Below are 18,169 nucleotides of genomic sequence, written 5' to 3' on the forward strand. Positions count from 1 at the left end.
TCATGACACACAATTTGTCAGTCCAATCACCTGGTATGATGTTTTCCTGTTTCTGGATAGTCTAAATCTAAGAAACTGTAGGAAGCCTTTATTAATGGGGTCTCTAACACAGACTTGCACGCTTATGAAATTTTTCTGATGGAACTATATGGTATCAGTCGTCAAACCCATGGGGTTCCAAGGCACATTAGGTTCCCAACAATCTATGCTGGTCACAAGAGGTGATCGAATGGTTCTGGTGGTCTGGCTCAACGTCTTGGCTGTTTCCATGACAGCATGGATTGTTGTTCATAATATCAATCACTGGATTTTTGTGGTTCTGACTCCATTATTTACAGGTCACCGTAACTGGAATCTGGAGTGCGGCATTAAACAACAAATAAAAGTAAAACATTCCAATTTGTTTTTCATACTAGTCTTTGTATTCACTATAAAGAGTTTAATGTACCACATACGCTCTAAATAATACTTTCTCAGACTGGATTATGCATACTATGCACCTTCTTACCTGCTTTCACCCATGCTTGCCGTCAAAGGCGACCTATGCTTGTCGTAATAGGCGACTGATGGGATCAGGTGGTCAGGTTCGCTGACTTGGTTGATGCATGTCATCATATCCCAATTGCATGGATCGATGCTCCTGATGTCAATCACTGGATTGTCTGGTCCAAACTCGATTATTTACACTGCTGCCATGTAGCTGGAAGATTGCTGAATGAGGCGTTAAACTACAACAAACAAACTTACATGCTTTACCGTTAATGCTATCCCCGAGAACACCGACCCATCCCACACCACCGAGTATCATTTGGTTGCCCCCCATCAATATCAGCATATCAGGGATGTACATAGGATTCCCAACTTATTGCCCCTGGTCGACAAATTTTGAAAAAAACAAAACAATTAACAAAATTGGGATTTTTATACTGGTCCTTATTTTCATAATTCAGTGGTATATTAGGAGTCATTCATTGCAAAAATGTAAAACTAAACATTAAAGTCTGTTGTTTGTCGGTCCTGTTATCAATGAAGAGCAAGTCACCTCAGTAAAGGAATGACATTTGTTATGATCATTATAATGTCACTTGGTAAATGTTTCGTTCCAATTTGGGAATTGCTTCTTTAACTAATTAAATCCTATATTTGTTCTGACATACAGCAGAGTATTGGCCACTGAGCAGGCCCAGATGAATAACTGAATATATTCCATGTGTTTCTTACAAGATGGACCAAGTGAGCTATAGTGCCATTGCTTCTTGCTGTTCGGAGTTTAAATTTTTATGTAAATGAACACAATCAGAAACTATAAGTATATTTATTAAAATGACACTTTTGAAAATTGGTCTACACACGTGAGATAAATTATCAGAAAATATAAAAGTCAGAAGCAAACTTATTCCATTTTTAAACTGCTTAAAGTTCATTGAAACAATTACAATAGAAAATGTATTGTAGGACATATGTTGAAATATCTTGAAATGCAATCCAGAGAATAATATTATTTGTTTTTTTATACTGATCTCTAAGCATGTTTTTCCCATGAGATGCATCCTTTATCTTTCTGTCATTTTCCATCACTTGATTTATGGATCTGTCAACCTAATATTTCACAAATGAGGAGTAAACTTACTTTTCTTCCCACTGACTTTGATAACTGATTTCCTTTTTATTTCACCTGACAGAAGATTATATTTATCATATAACTGAATAGAAATTTTTCAACTGACAACTGATCTGACGGTTTGGGAGAAAAAACTTTTATACTTAGTGATTTGAAGAAAGAGTCTTTATTCATTATTGGGTCAAATATTTCTATTGGTTATTACATTGCATTTTTGCCGCTACTAGGGAATTACATGTTAGAATAGATCTCCAGCAACTTATGGCTGGCCTAATGATCAGCAGCTTAATGATCGGGGGGTCAGACTGTCACTTGGTTGATTGCATGTCATCGTACCTAAACGGCGTAGGTAGATGCCCACTTTCACAATCACTAGATTGTCTGATCAAAACTTGATAATTTACAGGCCACTGTCATATAGCTGGAATATTAAACAGCAAACACAACAAACAAACACGCACACACACGCACGCACACGCGCACTCACGCACGCACGCATGCACGACTATTTTTTCATAAGGTTTAAGTTCTGTTCAAATGATTACAATTAGTAATGTACATTAATGTGTTGCTAATATTGAGGAGGATGCCGTCTTATGTAAGCACTGTCATGTAATTGAGGATGAACTTCATGTTATATACAACTGTCCTCTTTATGCAAGTCGGCGGGAAATGTATATCCCAAAGACAGTTAATCACAACTATTTTTGTTTAGAAAGACTCTGTCAAATATCCAACAACGATGCAATGATAAATTTTGCAAAATTTCTAATGTACGTGTTCTCAACACACACACACACACACACACACACACACAAAAGTATCAATTAGGTAACTCTTAGATAAATAAAATGTAAATGTATTTTGTACAATGGGTCAAATGGCCTTATACAAATAAATCTGTCTGTCTGTCTGTACATGATCTTATACACTAATGTAACTAATACGCTCTTTACAAAGACTGCTATAGAGAATCAAGTTTTCACTTTGGGGTCTATGATTGTTAAAATACAATGATTACAATGACTCCAATTATATCCAGCTTTGTTACAAATGTATAACTTACCGATTAAGTCACACAGCCTTCGTTTTCAACAGACCCTAAAGATATAAGACTTTCGTTTCCTTCTGTGATGTACAACCCTGGCCACACTTCGTCATTCATTGTGTGTCATGGACACTATCACTTTCTGTCATTCGTTTCATCTGGATACCCTTGATGGTCAAAGAACCTTCTTTGTTGGTGCCACTCAGGATTGTTAGCTCAGTGATCATTATTCGGACTTAATTTGAAAATAATTTCTTTGGAAGAGGTGTCGTAAATCAAGTTATTTACACTAGACGTAAGTGCTGATGGCCCTCCATTGATGACCACTTTGGTTATGTGGATTTACAGCCCTTGGCTTCAGCAATACAGAGCTTCCTGTCATCTTTATGACTAATATGAACTTTTGGAGGCCACTCTTAAAAGGAAAGTTTTGGACATTGACATTTTCAGGCACAAATTAGTTCCCTGCTCATGATTGTTTTTTTTAATGCAAGGCACGCATTTTGATCATGGTTTTGCAATTTAGCGTCCATATATCAATTTGGTCATATTTATTTAGCATCCATAAACCATCCATGTCTGTTCTGACTTGAATCAAAGACCCTATTCAGATGCCTGTGCACTAACTGGCTGAGTGAGTGAGTGAGTGAGTGAGTGAGTGAGTGAGTGAGTGAGTGAGTGAGTGAGTGAGTGAGTGAGCGAGTGAGCGAGCGAGTGATCATGAGTGAGTGAGTGAGTGATCATGAGTGAGTGAGCGAGCGAGTGATCATGAGAGTGATCATGAGTGAGTGAGTGAGTGAGTGAGTAAGTGTTGTGTTTTGTCATAGTCAGCTGTTGTCCTGCTTTAACTTTCTGGGTTCCACCAAGCAATCTTAGCGCTAAGATGACTGTAACTCCCATACTTTAGCATAGATTTACAGTCATCGTACCGCTAAGATCACTACATGGAATGAGGCCCTGGACCCACTTTCACAATGATCTTAGCTCTATAAATATTGCATGTCAACTCTGAGATCAACCTCATATAAGATCAGCTTATCTATATATATAGATAGCGAAAATAGTGTGAAACAACTGAAATATCATCAAAGCGAGGCAAATCCAATTCACCCATGGTTCGTGTACGTGCCCACAGGGATTTCCCAAAATGGCTGCTAAACCACTCAACATATACTCACAAAAAATTGCATCTGTCCCGTAATGGAATGTTTCTGCAATAAATATAATCTTATCTATCTTATCTTATCTAACACACTGTTCCCCCTCCAACCGCCTTTCTTCCAATTCATTTTAAATTAGTACCCTTTAAACTTTCATTGCAGACACTGAAAGAGAAAATGTTTCTTATTTCATTGACACCAATAAAATGAATTGACCACAGAGCTTGAGAAATAAAAAGGCTGTCACCCATTATCACATGTTCCACCCAATATCAGCAGGTCGAATTTGGCAAATTTATTGCTACTTAGTCTTAACTGAAGGGGTCCTGTTTAATTATCAGCAGTTGTGTCCAAGAAGATTTACTGCTTCGAACTGAAGTGTTGTTCTTTTGAATTTGCTTGAGTTTCTCACTTTGTTCTCTCGTCTTTGACTTGGACACTGTCAGAACTTTTCTGGTCTCCACCCCGAGTTATGGCCCTGTCATTGAGAATGGTCAGTATACTCAAGGGAGAGTTTCTGGGGCTCACATTTCACATTCTGCTGACGTAGTCCAAGTAAAGTTTATTGCTTGATTGTAGTCTTGGTTTGAGTTGTTGACTTTTCTCTTGACCATGCACATGTCATGTTTATTTTGAACTCCAGACTTTGTGTTAGGTGTTGGTTTAGAAATTGTATAGCTTGTGTTCCTCTTTACTGACGTTTCCCATCTGTCAAATCAGAAGGAGCCTTGCTGGTTGGGCAGGTTTCAGTCTTTGTGTCATGTGTTTTATTATTTTATTATTCGGCCAGTCCATTTTGGTTTATTGTTTTACAGATTTCTTGGCCATATGCCAAGAGCCAGGAGGCCTTATACAAAATAATAAAATATGTTGTCAGGGTTAATTTGAGGTTAATTTCCTCAAAGAAACTCTCGACTTGAAAGTAGAAACATAAAGATGTCAAGTAACAATTTTGTCAAAATCATGATTTTTCATTTTTTTATGGGTAATCAAGCCTTATATATTGCTTAGTTTTTTGTTTTATGGATTATTTTAATTTTAAACTGACCTGCTTGGTTGTATCTGCCATCAAAATAGATGATGTAATACCAGGTTAACACCTTGACAAGGTCCAACTGCTTTTTTTACAACAATGCAAGGAACATTTTCTATTCTACTGATAACATTTTACACATAAAGGAATTTGAGGCTATAACTTTTGGTAGCTATGTTTTCTACAGCAAGAACCCCTATCAACAACTTTGTGTTAAAAAATAAACACAATTTGTTCTCAGGCATTGACTTTATAAAAAAAAGGTGTGAGCAGGTGTCCATTTTTTAAAAGCGTGAAATAGTTTTCTGTTTCATAGCGTCAGTGAAGTTTCTCGTTTTTTGTGTTGAGGGGACGTTCTGCTGGTGTTGTGATGATAGAGACACATGAATATTAGCCCTATACTCGACAAAACGTGACGCATTTACAATCTTCACTTGTGACACACAAAAATCACATCATCAAACAAAGCTACAAAACATTTTTGTTTTAAAAAAACACTAGACAAGATTTATAATAAAAGGCATTGTTTGTCTGCTGCAAATTACCAAGATCTCATTGTATTTATAGCCCTACAGTCATCACCAACACATCTAGCAGTTCACCTCCAGGTTCCTTCAGGTGCAAAATACCAAGATCTCATTGTATTTATAGCCCTACAGTCATCACCAACACATCTAGCAGTTCACCTCCAGGTTCCTTCAGGTGCAAAATACCAAGATCTCATTGTATTTATAGCCCTATAGTCATCACCAACACATCTAGCAGTTCACCTCCAGGTTCCTTCAGGTGCAAAATACCAAGATCTCATTGTATTTATAGCCCTACAGTCATCACCAACACATCTAGCAGTCATCTCCAGGTTCCTTCAGGTGCAAATTACCAAGATCGGATTGTATTTATAGCCCTACAGTCATCACCAACACATCTAGCAGTTCACCTCTAGGGTTGCGACCGGGTACGAAAACTGAACTCGAGTACCTGGCAGACAATACCCGAACCGGACTCGAGAACCTGTAGTTCAATGTTGTCCCACTTGTTTGTAATGCTTTTGCGAATAAAAGGTCATCTCTAAACATCTATTGATCTATTCTAAGGTATTATGTTTTTTATTAAATGCCTGCATGGCTTACCTAAAACATTTGAACGTTTGTCCGCTTTGTCGTCCATTTTGAAGTGACTTACGAGTTACGAAAGGCGATCAGAGTTATCTCCCCTGAACGGGTACTCGAGTCCTGAAAATTGGACTCGAGTCCTAAGCTACCTGACCCATTATCGGGTACTCGAGTACCCGTCGCAACCCTATTCACCTCCAGGTTCCTTCAGGTGCAAAATACCGAAACCAGATTGTATTTAGAGTACTAGTCATCACCAACACATCTGGATCTAACGTTCTTCTCACCAAGTGATGGGAACCATCTTGCCTCTAATAGACATATTTTATCTCATAAAGTGTTCCACTGACAGACATGTCCTCAATTACCACTGTCACTTCAGGAGGAGAATGTGTCAAAATCAGAGCTGAAAAGTCTTCATTAGGCTTCAAGCAATAAGATTTGTCACATTCAATTTGGATCAAAAACAAAAACTGCGGAGTGAGTATTTGTTAAGACGTTTAAAAAAGTAGTGTTTTTTTTAATATCCACTTAAGGAAAGTTAAAAATATTTGAAAGAGGGTTTAAAGTTGATTTTTTTTTACCAATGCAGATGCCAATAGAGAATCTTGCTTGTATCTTGTGGTAACCTGATGTTACATACTTGTAAAAATAAGTGAAGAAATGTGGTATTTCTGTTCTGTATGTTACAGGGAATGGTTCGTATCAAAATGATGCTATTTAGTACTAATTGCATCTGTTCATATCATGTTCAGCCAGACTAGTATAATTTTTTATGTAGTTTTTTTACCATTTCTTTTCATAGTTCCGAGATGTGTGAGGCAAAAAAAATAAATCATTCTCAAATGTTGTCAAGGTTGATGTGAGGTCATTCCTGATGGAAACTCTTGAAAACATAGTTGTTCCACAACTATCCTAAGATATGGAACAACAGTCTGAAGTGTAAAACAAGAAATAAAATAATCTTCCAAATTTTTGTCATTTATTTAGCAATGTTAATAGTACCATTCATAGTCTGTACTAACAGTAGCATAATCTAAAACGTCAACGCCAGATCATCATTAGTGTCGAGTATCTGCCAACCCAGGTTCCTTTGGGAATAAAACCAAAGTAGCAGAGAAAATTATATCAATGGACCACTGAAAATCAGTGATGACACCAGGTGTTCACGAAAAGGGTAAGTATATCCTACCCTATTGGTAACACCTACTACTCACACAATTTGCATGAAAAAAAGGAGCGTTTGTTCCCTGACACCACACGATGTTACCATCCAACGGCAGTCTGTAAACAATGGAGTCATGGCCAGACAATCAAGTGACACGATACTGATTTTATAGAAACTAAACAGATTCCATTGTACAACTCTACATCAGCATGTGTTTATGAATCACTCTCAAATAGTGTTTTTGTTATTTTGTTTGTTGTTTAACACCGCACTCAGCAGTATATGACAGCGGTCTGTAAATAATCAAGTCTGGACCAGACAATCAAGTGACTGACATCATGAGTATCGATCCATACAATTGGGAGACGATGACGTGAATCAACCAAGTCAGCAAGGCTGACCACCCGATTCCGTTAGTTGCCTCTTACGACAAGCATAGTCGCTTTTTACAACAAGCATGGTTTGCTGAAGACCTATCCTACCCCGGATCTTCACGTGACTCTCAAATAGTGATTGATCAGGTATCAGTAGATAATTGGTTGTGGTTTCCTTATTTCAAAATGAGTGTGATACAAAAGCAAATGTGTTTCCTCAGAATGGTAGTATGGATACATCTATAACATGGCTATGTAATATGATAAAGATACTAAGTGGTGCCTTACTTTTTTCCAGCAGTATATGTGTGATCAACTATGAGATAAGGGACCTTATGGGTGAAAAATCACATGTTGACTTTTTATTATATTTTATAAATGCAGTATCTTAGTACCACAAAAATACAATTCATAAGTTTCAATTCATATTTATTACAAAGATACATAGCATCAAACATTCAGATTCATTTTCTTTAAGATCCCATTTTCAGACTTATAACTGTTTATGTAATGATTGCAGTTTTTAGAGTAGACTAACATTTAGTCTATGAAATCTTATATTACACAATATCCTTCTCAACACTAAAATCAAACAAATAATATTCTCGATGCTGATTTGGAAAAGAGCTGGCTAGAGTGAGTGAGTGAGTGAGGTTATCGCCGCTTTTAGCAATATTCCAGCAATATCACGGCAGGGGACACCAGATATGGGCTTCACACATTGTACCCATGTCGGGAATCGAACCCGGGTCTTCGGCGTGACGAGCGAACGCTTTAACCACTAGGCTACCCGACCGCCCCAGAGCTAGCTAGAGCTGGCTGGACTTGCTTTTGTATACATATCTAGATTGGGTTTTTTTTCTCATAAAATATATATATTCCAGTCATAGTGCAGGACTATTTTTAGATATAATCTGATTAACTGATAGTAGACATGTATGCTGAAATGTTTTCAAATAATGATTTTATTGCATTATGAAATAACGGGTGAAAAATTAGATATTTTTGTACAGTCCTCAATTATGGAGATTTTTAGGGAAGTGAAACATCTTTCCTTTGTATGTCTCAGCACAATTGTATCCCAGCACCCATAAGGTCACTTTTCTCCCGGTGGGTCACATATGATCTGTTAGTTACATTGCATTCCTTGTTGACTACATTCGAAATATGAGTCCTGCTTGACACATATGTCTGATGAGGTCTGGTGAACGTCAATATCATGATATATTGCATACCATCTATCATCTGCAAACCCAGAGGCAAGATGAGTCTTGCTTGTCAATTTCAATAATCATTCGTAGCAGAATATATGAGATGATTAAAAATGGATTTCTGTCTGTGTGAAACGTTGTAGTACTGGTAAACAGATACTGATAAAAGAAGATATTTCATAGTATAATTGTTGCTTGTAATAGGTTTAGTGTTCTGAAATGAGATGTCGCTTGTCCAGATTAGAAGGGTATCAATATTAGCTGACACACTATGTCATAAACCATAGGCAACCCTCAGGCTATGGGAATCAGATTTGTCAATTTCAATTTCCATTGATAGACTTGACACACAAAGGCTATGACAGTTGCAGACAATAGCGGCTACATCATGCCACAAGGTTATCAATGAGTTTGTTGATAACCCCCAAAAAATTCAGTCATTTGAAATAGGAAATTGTCTGATATAGATAATGACGGACCGATTCGTTTTACAAATTTTCATCAACAATATGCAATGATCCTAATGGCACAGACATTTATTCCCAGGAATAAAATTCTTATTTACAAATATATCTACAATATACAAAATAAAATCCAAATGGAGCCCAGAACAATTAATTTAGAGCTGAGGCAATCAAGATTTGTGTTGTCAGGGCTGATTTAAAGTTAATTTCCTACGTCTTGAAATAAAAGTTGAAACAAAAGGAATGATGTTCAAAATAAGAACATTTTCAACATACACAGCATTTTGAAAAAGGGATACACACACAAAGATAATATAAAACAAAATTGGCCTTTCCTATAAAAGAAATATTAATAAATCTACAAACCAGTCAATAGACTCTAACTTCCATTGCTGAACTTGCTAGCCAATGCTACGGCTTCAAGATTTGTTTTACTGTAGAGGATTTTATTTCAGTTTAACAGACTAACTATTTGTTTTATTTTATTACTCAAGATGGCAACCCTTACTTACTTTACTCTCACCTGAGCCTGCAATTTGTCTTTCTTGATTTGGCTGCTGACTCACTTTTGCAAAACCGATTGGTTGATACTCTGTAAGCTGTAACTAATGTGATCTTTGATGACCACAAAGTATTGTTAAGTTGAAGCAAGACTTCCTTTCATATTTGGCTTAATGGCTATAGATGAGGGTGAATTTTAAAATAAGATGTGTTATCAATAGATTTCTTTTCCTTCATTGACTCCAGCTCTGTTAGGAGGTAGCTGGAATGTTGGTTTTATCACCGGTAGAAGAAAGCGATATGAGTGATATACAACATACATGGTAGATAGCTTTTTGCTTCCTGCTTCGATGTCATCAAGAATACGAGGATTAGATGCAAGGATTGAGCTGGCGATTTCTTGTGGACGATTTAGTAGCTAACATTTTCAACTGTTTTTTGTGTAGGATGACGTCTTTTAACTTAACACCTTATTCGGTCGGTATTTCAAATTTTAAGAATTTGTCGACTGTAGTTTACGGCATACGTTTCCAGTTCTCTTTATTGTAGGCTGAACTGCTGGGTTTGGGAATGCTGCTTGTTGATAGTGTTATGTGCTGATTGTGTCACTGGCTGTGTTCATGTGTGTAGAATGCTGTGCATGTTCAACATGGTGTAAAGAAGATAAAGCTGTTGAGTTTTTTGCACAGCATTCACTTGTCTGAGTGTACCGGTAGGCTGTTTTTTTCCTATGGCAAAATGTATTTTAGTATATAGGCTGCATGGGGCAAAAAAGTGTAAATTATTGTTTGAGAAAGTGGAAATGAAAGTGCCATGTGCTTTAAGGACACAGTGAAGAGTGAAGTCCCTTTGCTGTTCCAGGATCTGCTAGTCATATGATTATGACTATGATTCTTGGCCTCAGTACCATATCATGCCAAATGGTCTTGAAATACTTTTATAAAAGATTCACTTGTTAATGTCAAACTAGCCATTTCAGCACGCTTTGTAAACAACCGAAATCATTGAGAATATTTTAAGGCAGATGAAATTGAAATTGTGATATGATATTCAAAAAGATAAAACGAATGGATGGAGAAAATCTGTCTTCATCAAAATGTCATCTTATGATTCAAATTTCAAAATTTACACATGAAAATTTCTCCTATGAACTGACAATATAGGAACATGTCTCATAGGACTATGTGTTTCTAATGACAAATCAGATTTTTTCAATACTGAGCAATAAATTGTGTGAATGTGGCTTAAGGGTATTCCAAATTAAAGATAAAATCCTATTTACGTAAGGATCGCATAAAACAGTTTATCTCCGCACCACAATGCATTATGAGCCTCCAAGCTCCTTACTTGACAAATCTAGCCAATAAATTTTATAATGTGGAACATTTCAGTGTTTTCTTGCCCTGGGCATATGATGGATTTGTTGGGATGGAGTTGTTTCATTTCAGATCTTTCGAGTGGCAGCAAGCAAATGAGATTGACTCCACTGGGTAACCGAGGGTGACACAAAACCCACCAGGTAATCATGGAATATGAAATTGACTTATAAAGAACACCGTCTTATTATTTGATGTGCTGCAAAGGATGATTACATAGCACAGATGTTTTACTTGTTGCTAATTTGAAATAATAAAGTTCTTATATGCTGAGTAGATATATTTGCCAAGTGTTTCGTGTTGGACACTCTTTTCGACAGGAACCGTGTGATTGTGGTCAACACTTTTTTCCTTGAAGTAATTTTATTAGCCTGTTGTTAATAACATTGGCCAGTCATTGTATAGAGATGACTCAACAGTTATACAACACAATATTGCCACTGTAGGGTTAATTCAGGACAAATTAAAGTCACTGTGGGATAATTGTAAAACTGTGGGATAATTGGACAACATAATATTGTCACTGTGGGATAATTGTACAACATAATATTGTCACTGTGGGATAATTGTATAACATATTATTGTCACTGTGGGATAATTGGACAATATAATATTGTCACTGTGGGATAACTGGACAACATAATATTGTCACTGTGGGATAATTGTATAACATATTATTGTCACTGTGGGATAATTGGACAACATAATATTGTCACTGTGGGATAATTGGACAACATAATATTGTCACTGTGGGATAATTGTATAACATATTATTGTCACTGTGGGATAATTTGACAACATAATATTGTCACTGTGGGATAATTGGACAACATAATATTGTCACTGTGGGATAATTGTACAACATAATATTGTCACTGTGGGATAATTGTACAACACCATATTGTCACTGTCGGGTAATGATACAACACAATATTGTCACTGTGAGATAATTGTACAACACAATATTGTCACTGTGGGATAATTGTACAACACCATATTGTCACTGTCGGGTAATGATACAACACAATATTGTCACTGTCAGATAATTGTACAACACAATATTGACCCTGAAGTATAAGGTATAAACAGTTCTTTTGCTTAACTTGTAACCTTTATGTAACCTTGTAATGAGCATGAGAATGTGGAATTCAGCATACACTTGACATATATACCAAGTTGTTACCACATGCTTCTCTGTGCAGACTTGCCTCCCTTAGCCAAGCAAGGATTTCCTGATCATGGGTTTGAACTTCTGATTCATCCTTAGTCTAACAGCACCATACGCATGTCCGTGGATTTCATAAAAGTGTCCCCATCACCTGTATACCCCTTCGTCCACATTATGATGACACGCCATGAGGCTACTGAACTACTTTAAAATGGCCTTAAGCCATTCACTTAATTTATACCCTACCATGAAGTTTACTTTACCAACTAGTAACTAGATGGTGCAGGTCATCAAGGACATTTAATAAATGTGGCGCTTGTCCGAGCCAACATCAGCTTGCAGATATAATGTCACCAGTGTATCAGGTTCACCAACTTGCTTCACTTAAGTCATGTCACCAGCCTCCGAATCTGATATTTCAAAAATGAATTAAGATGTGAAAGCTCATCTAAGTACATCCTGCCCATGTTTATAAGGAATAATATGATATGAACCTGCATTAACGTCTCCCCCGCAGGCTGCAGATCCTCGTCCCTGGAGACAGGAAGTCATCATGGTCATCGCAGGATGTAGTTTTTCACAAAACGTATCTTTTTATGAAGGCTAAGATCATCTTCTGTCTGGCCAAGGATGATTTTCTCGATGCTGTGAGCCACTGGTGTATCTATTTGCAATATGTCCGCTTGGATGGTATAAGTATGCTCCCACAGAGTAAATCACCATGGGAGTGGATATTGGTTCGGTGTAGCCAAACATTTCATTACTTCACTGCTCACAGTATTTGATAAAAATTTGGCCACATGGTGATGGCTTAATATGAATAATGCTCATAATTACCATTGTTGTCTGCAAACATTGTCACATGATGCGTAGATATATGACATATCTACGTTCTTGTGCTGATCGATTCACTTATTATATATAAGAACTCCCGTGGAGAAGTCAGAATATGACATGATAACATCAGTCTGTGTTTTGATACAGGACAGGTAAAATTGTTATATATTAAAGAAAGTTATGAAAATAAAAAATGTCAATGTCAGAGAATAAGCAGTCTCAATTATCCATCAAAACAGATTCCATTGTGCACAAAAGGCAAAATAGCAGTGAGTGAGTGAGTTTGGTTTAACGCCGCTTTTAACAGTATTCAAGTTATATCACGGCATGTCAGCTTGATGTGGGAGGAAAGCCCGAAGTGATGCAGGTCTCAGATGTTTACCACTTCGGTGAAACCCACGAGCACGGGTATAGTGCTGACAAACCTAGAAACATAATTGGGGCAAACCGGGATTCGAACCCACAATCATAGGTTTCTGGCGTGCCCTAGGGACGCAACTCGGCACAGCAAATCGCGGCGCCTTAGACGACTGGGCCACCCGTGCCCCCGCAAAATAGCAGTGAAAACTTTATGAATGGATCACGAAAAATCTATGATAACCAAGTGTCTGCAAAAAGGGTAAGCATGTCCTTCCCTATCACTCACACAATTTGCATCAAAGAGTTTTTTTTGTTGCCTGACACCACACACAATATGCAGAATTACATGCAGAATTACATGCAGAATTACATGCAGAATTAAATAAATTTGGTATGGAAATGGAATTATCAACATAATCTTTACAACACTCAACTGTGCATCTGCTATACAGAATTATATTTTCTGAGCTAGCGTATGGATCTGTACTATGCAGAATAAATTTGGGTTATGGTTATAGAGTTGCTTGGAATATGAATTAAGGTTTTCATTATATATAACTGGTTAATTTCATCATTTCAGCAATGGATTTGAAGAGGAACATTATCATTAAAGTCTCCGGATTGTTCAAAAAAGTTAAATATTGGAACAATTTGCGAGAATCCATTATTCCAAGGACATTAATCAATGAAACAAAAGAATTCACTGTTACTGGTAACCTGTAAATAAAAACAACAAAACCCTTTCCATATTCACAAGAAATCTGTGATAAATGAAGATTTAAATAGATAAAAATTCATGAAGCAAATACTCTGCATTCCTAAGATTAATTTGTTTTTATTTTTATAAAAAAATAAATTAATTGTTTGACTGTACCATAAAATTCTGCACAACAAATGTCAAAGGAAATACTTGAGTCAAAATCTTTTCTTACTAAGTATATTAACAATGAACCTCAACATTCTCTGCTTAATTTGAACAATGCAATTCTTTTAGGATGTATCAATGTAATATAAGAGCACTGTTGAGTTAGCTTGTGGACACTTCTAGTCTGTGTGTTGGTGTTAATTATCTACCGGTACATTAGAAATGTATTATATATGAGGCTGGGAATATTGTATGGTTCTGTCTCAAGAGAAATATTACTCTGGTATGTGCCCACACAATGTTAAAACTGTAGTTGTTGTGATTGATAACAGGATGATCATGATGGATTGGAGTTATCATTGTCTTGCTCTGTTTTCCTGTTTCCTAACCCTTGAAGATCCAGGTTAGAATAGGTCTTCAAAACCCATGCTTGCTGTAAAAGGCAACTATGCTTGTCGTAAGAGGTGACTAACAGGATCGGGTGGTCAGACTTGCTGACTTGGTTGATGCATGTCATCATATCCCAATTGCGTGGATCGATGCTTATGATATCAATCACTTGATTGTCTCATCCAGACTTGATTATTTACAGACCCTCATATATTGAAACATTGCTGAGTGAAGCGTTACACAACCAACGAACAAAACAAAATTCCTCGCCACACAGATTATAAAACAATATGTAATGCTCCTGATTTTTTAAAGACCACTTCTGTGGTCAGGTGGATAGAGCGTCTGCCTGTCCAGAGAGCCGAAGGTCAATGGTTTGATCCCCAACCATGTCCTACAAAAAGACATGTAAGATGGTATTTGTTCGGGGAATATAACAAGGGCTGATCTATATAAAGTGTCACCTCACCTCACCTCACCTCACCTCACCTCACCTCACCTCACCTCACCTCACCCCACCCCACCCCACCCCACCCCACCCCACCCCACCCCACCCCACCCCACCCCACCCCACCCCATCCCACCTCACCTCACCTCACCTCACCTGATTAGATGTAATGATTCAGTCAAACACCATTGTGTCAAACTTTGATGTGTCAGCTTGTCTTGAAGTAAATTTAAAGCCTGGTCCCTGAGTAATCCTTCTTTATTCATCATTTTCAGTGTTTGACTGTACTTAAGTAAGTAATCCTTTATTTCTTTTCAACCAGATGAAGACATCGCCATAGAAAATCCTTGGTTTTGAATACATAAAAAACATGTGTCATTTAGTTCTGAACAAATCATTTATTATTAATTCTTTAATATTCCGGCACAATACAGCCTATTATACTTTCATTGTAAAACCTTAAATACAGCCAAGCTGCAAAATACATATATTGACAGTTAAGCTTATGCCCCATACTTAGTTTATAGTACAGGTTATATATATTTCATGTATCCCATATCATATAAGTATATGGTTTCCAATATACACTAACTTACGAAAAGGACAAATGATGATGTTAAATTAAACATAGGTTATCTATCATACAGCCTTGACAAGAAGGTCAGATGACATCGCAGTAATCAGAGAACACCGTGATGAGAAATGTAGCACTCCGAAATGCCCAATCACATGCTGTATGACTTTTAACATTTAACAATTATTTTAATAATCATTTATTTACTTTGGATGGTAACACAGTGAAATTAGGCCTGAAGAAAGATAACAAAAACATGGAGAACTGGATTGAAAAAAGTTTTTTTGAAATGGTAATATTGATATAAACAAATATGGAGAATGTCGAACAGGTATAAACTACCTCTACCAGTACTTCTGCTGCTGCTACCACTACCACTACCATTAACACTAACACTAACACTAACCACTACACTAACACTAACACTAACCACTACACTAACACTAACACTAACACTAACACTAACCACTACACTAACACTAACCACTACACTAACACTAACACTAACACTAACCACTACACTAACACTAACACTAACACTAACCACTACACTAACACTAACACTAACACTAACACTAACCACTACACTAACACTAACACTAACACTAAACACTAACCACTACCACTACCACTACCACTACCACTACTACTGCCACTACTACAACTACTAACACTAACTACAACTGCTGCTACTAATGCCACTACTACTGCTACTACAACAACAACCACCACTGAACTCAACTACCTCTTCTACTTCTGTTACTGCTACTGCTGGTCCCACTGCCTGCCACTACTACTACTACTACTACTACTACTACTACTACTACTACTACTACTTCTACCACTTCAATAACTCTAACACTAACACTACTACAACCACCACAACCACCATCATCACCGTCACCATCACCACCACCACCTCCACCACCATCACTTCTACCACTACCACAGATACTTCCAGATCAAGTATATTTTCTGCCTACCATGCACACATCTCTCACCAACGCACAACCCATGCACTTCCTGTAATGAACAGCATCAGGATTTTTATATCATAAGCAGAATATAGAAAGGTTTTAAAGTGATTTTTCAGCCAACTTTTCTGATGTTCCAACCTTCAGTGATCAAACCGTTAACACTATTTCCTTGCCGAAGGGGAAAAGTTAAAAGCTGCACTAAAATCATTTTAAAGATCATGTGACCAAATAGACATCAACCCTGTGCTTTCAGACATGCTAACCCAGGTTAAGATGGTAAAACGTCAATTTGGACACACTGATTGAATACAAGCAGGTTATAATGGCAACCAGGAAGCACCCTCTGATTTTCGCAGTGACACTGTGGATTTGGCGGGGCTGAGAAATCGCAGATATACTATATTGATTTCGTTCCTGAAGAGCCAAGATGCGTTGATGTTGTCACCGTCTTCGTATTCTGACATAAAACATTGCTATCGACGACGCTCGCTAAAGTATTTTGCCCTGTAAAAAATCATTCACAGCTGATTATTGAAGATTTTTGGCCGAGGCAATTTTTATCAGGCGAAACATTTGGTCTCAGGTGGACTTTGAAATTATTGCAGAGGTTTTGCATTGCTTTCATCAAGAACAGCTTTATGGGTAAACTTTGGCAGTTTTTGCCCAATTTTGGGTACAAAAGAGGATTTGTTCTCATGAAAAAGGTTGTGATGGTAACAGTGTGAAAGCCTAATTCCACCGATCTCATTCTTCTTGACGCTTGCAGTGACAGAGTGAAATGAGATTTACATTTGTTTTGCAAATAGGTCTCAAGACAATATTTATCATTCACTTCAGGCTAGTTAAAAAAGCCAGGCCTCATTTTCAAAGTATTCCTGATAGTTGACTAAGTGGGATAAAAACTTTGGCAATTACTGTTTCAAATAAAACTTTTTGATTAGAAAGGTATCTCATCAATAGCATCTTTCTTATCACATATATGATTGGACCTGTGAAGATCTGGGGTAGAATAGGTCTTAAGCAACCAATGCTTGCCATAAAAGGCAACTACGCTTGTCGTAAGAGTAGGCTAATGGGATCAGGTGCTTAGGCTCGCTGACTTGGTTGATGCATGTCATTGTATCCCGATTGCGTGGATTGATGTTCATGATGTCAATCCCTGATTGTCTGGTCCAGACTTGATTATTTACAGACCACCGTCATATAGCTGGAATATTACTGAGTGCGGCGTTAGACAATAAACAAACAAACAAACCAAATATATATGATTGTTACCATAATATTTTCATCTTCAACCGTATCTTTATCAACATCATTATCAGGTGTTTCATGGGCATTATTTCATCTTCAGCGTCACCTCCATCAATATTATCATCATCACATTTTTTCATCCCCATCTTCCTCCTCCTTCTCCTCCTCCTCCCCTCCCCTCCTCCTCTCCCCTCATCCTCCTCCTACTCCCCCTCCTCCTTCCCTCCCTTC

At 37.3% G+C, this 18,169-nt stretch overlaps 1 protein-coding gene across 5 annotated transcripts in view; it reads left to right on the forward strand.

The window, feature by feature from the left end:
* The window catches only part of LOC124132663 (protocadherin-11 X-linked-like), a 363,829-nt gene that overhangs the window by 261,388 nt on the left and 84,272 nt on the right, over positions 1-18,169 (forward strand). Inside the window, exon 1 of one of the 5 annotated variants that reach the window (XM_046496687.2) lies at positions 11,104-11,211. The exons of the other annotated variants lie outside the window; for them this stretch is intronic. The gene's annotated coding sequence lies outside the window, so the exon portion shown is untranslated. Of the gene's footprint in view, positions 1-11,103; positions 11,212-18,169 lie in introns of those variants that run through there. 5 annotated transcript variants of the gene reach the window in all.

The sequence above is a fragment of the Haliotis rufescens genome, unplaced genomic scaffold (genome assembly GCF_023055435.1).
Source record: "Haliotis rufescens isolate VD_foot unplaced genomic scaffold, xgHalRufe1.0.p SCAF_7, whole genome shotgun sequence".
Classification (NCBI taxonomy): domain Eukaryota; kingdom Metazoa; phylum Mollusca; class Gastropoda; order Lepetellida; family Haliotidae; genus Haliotis; species Haliotis rufescens.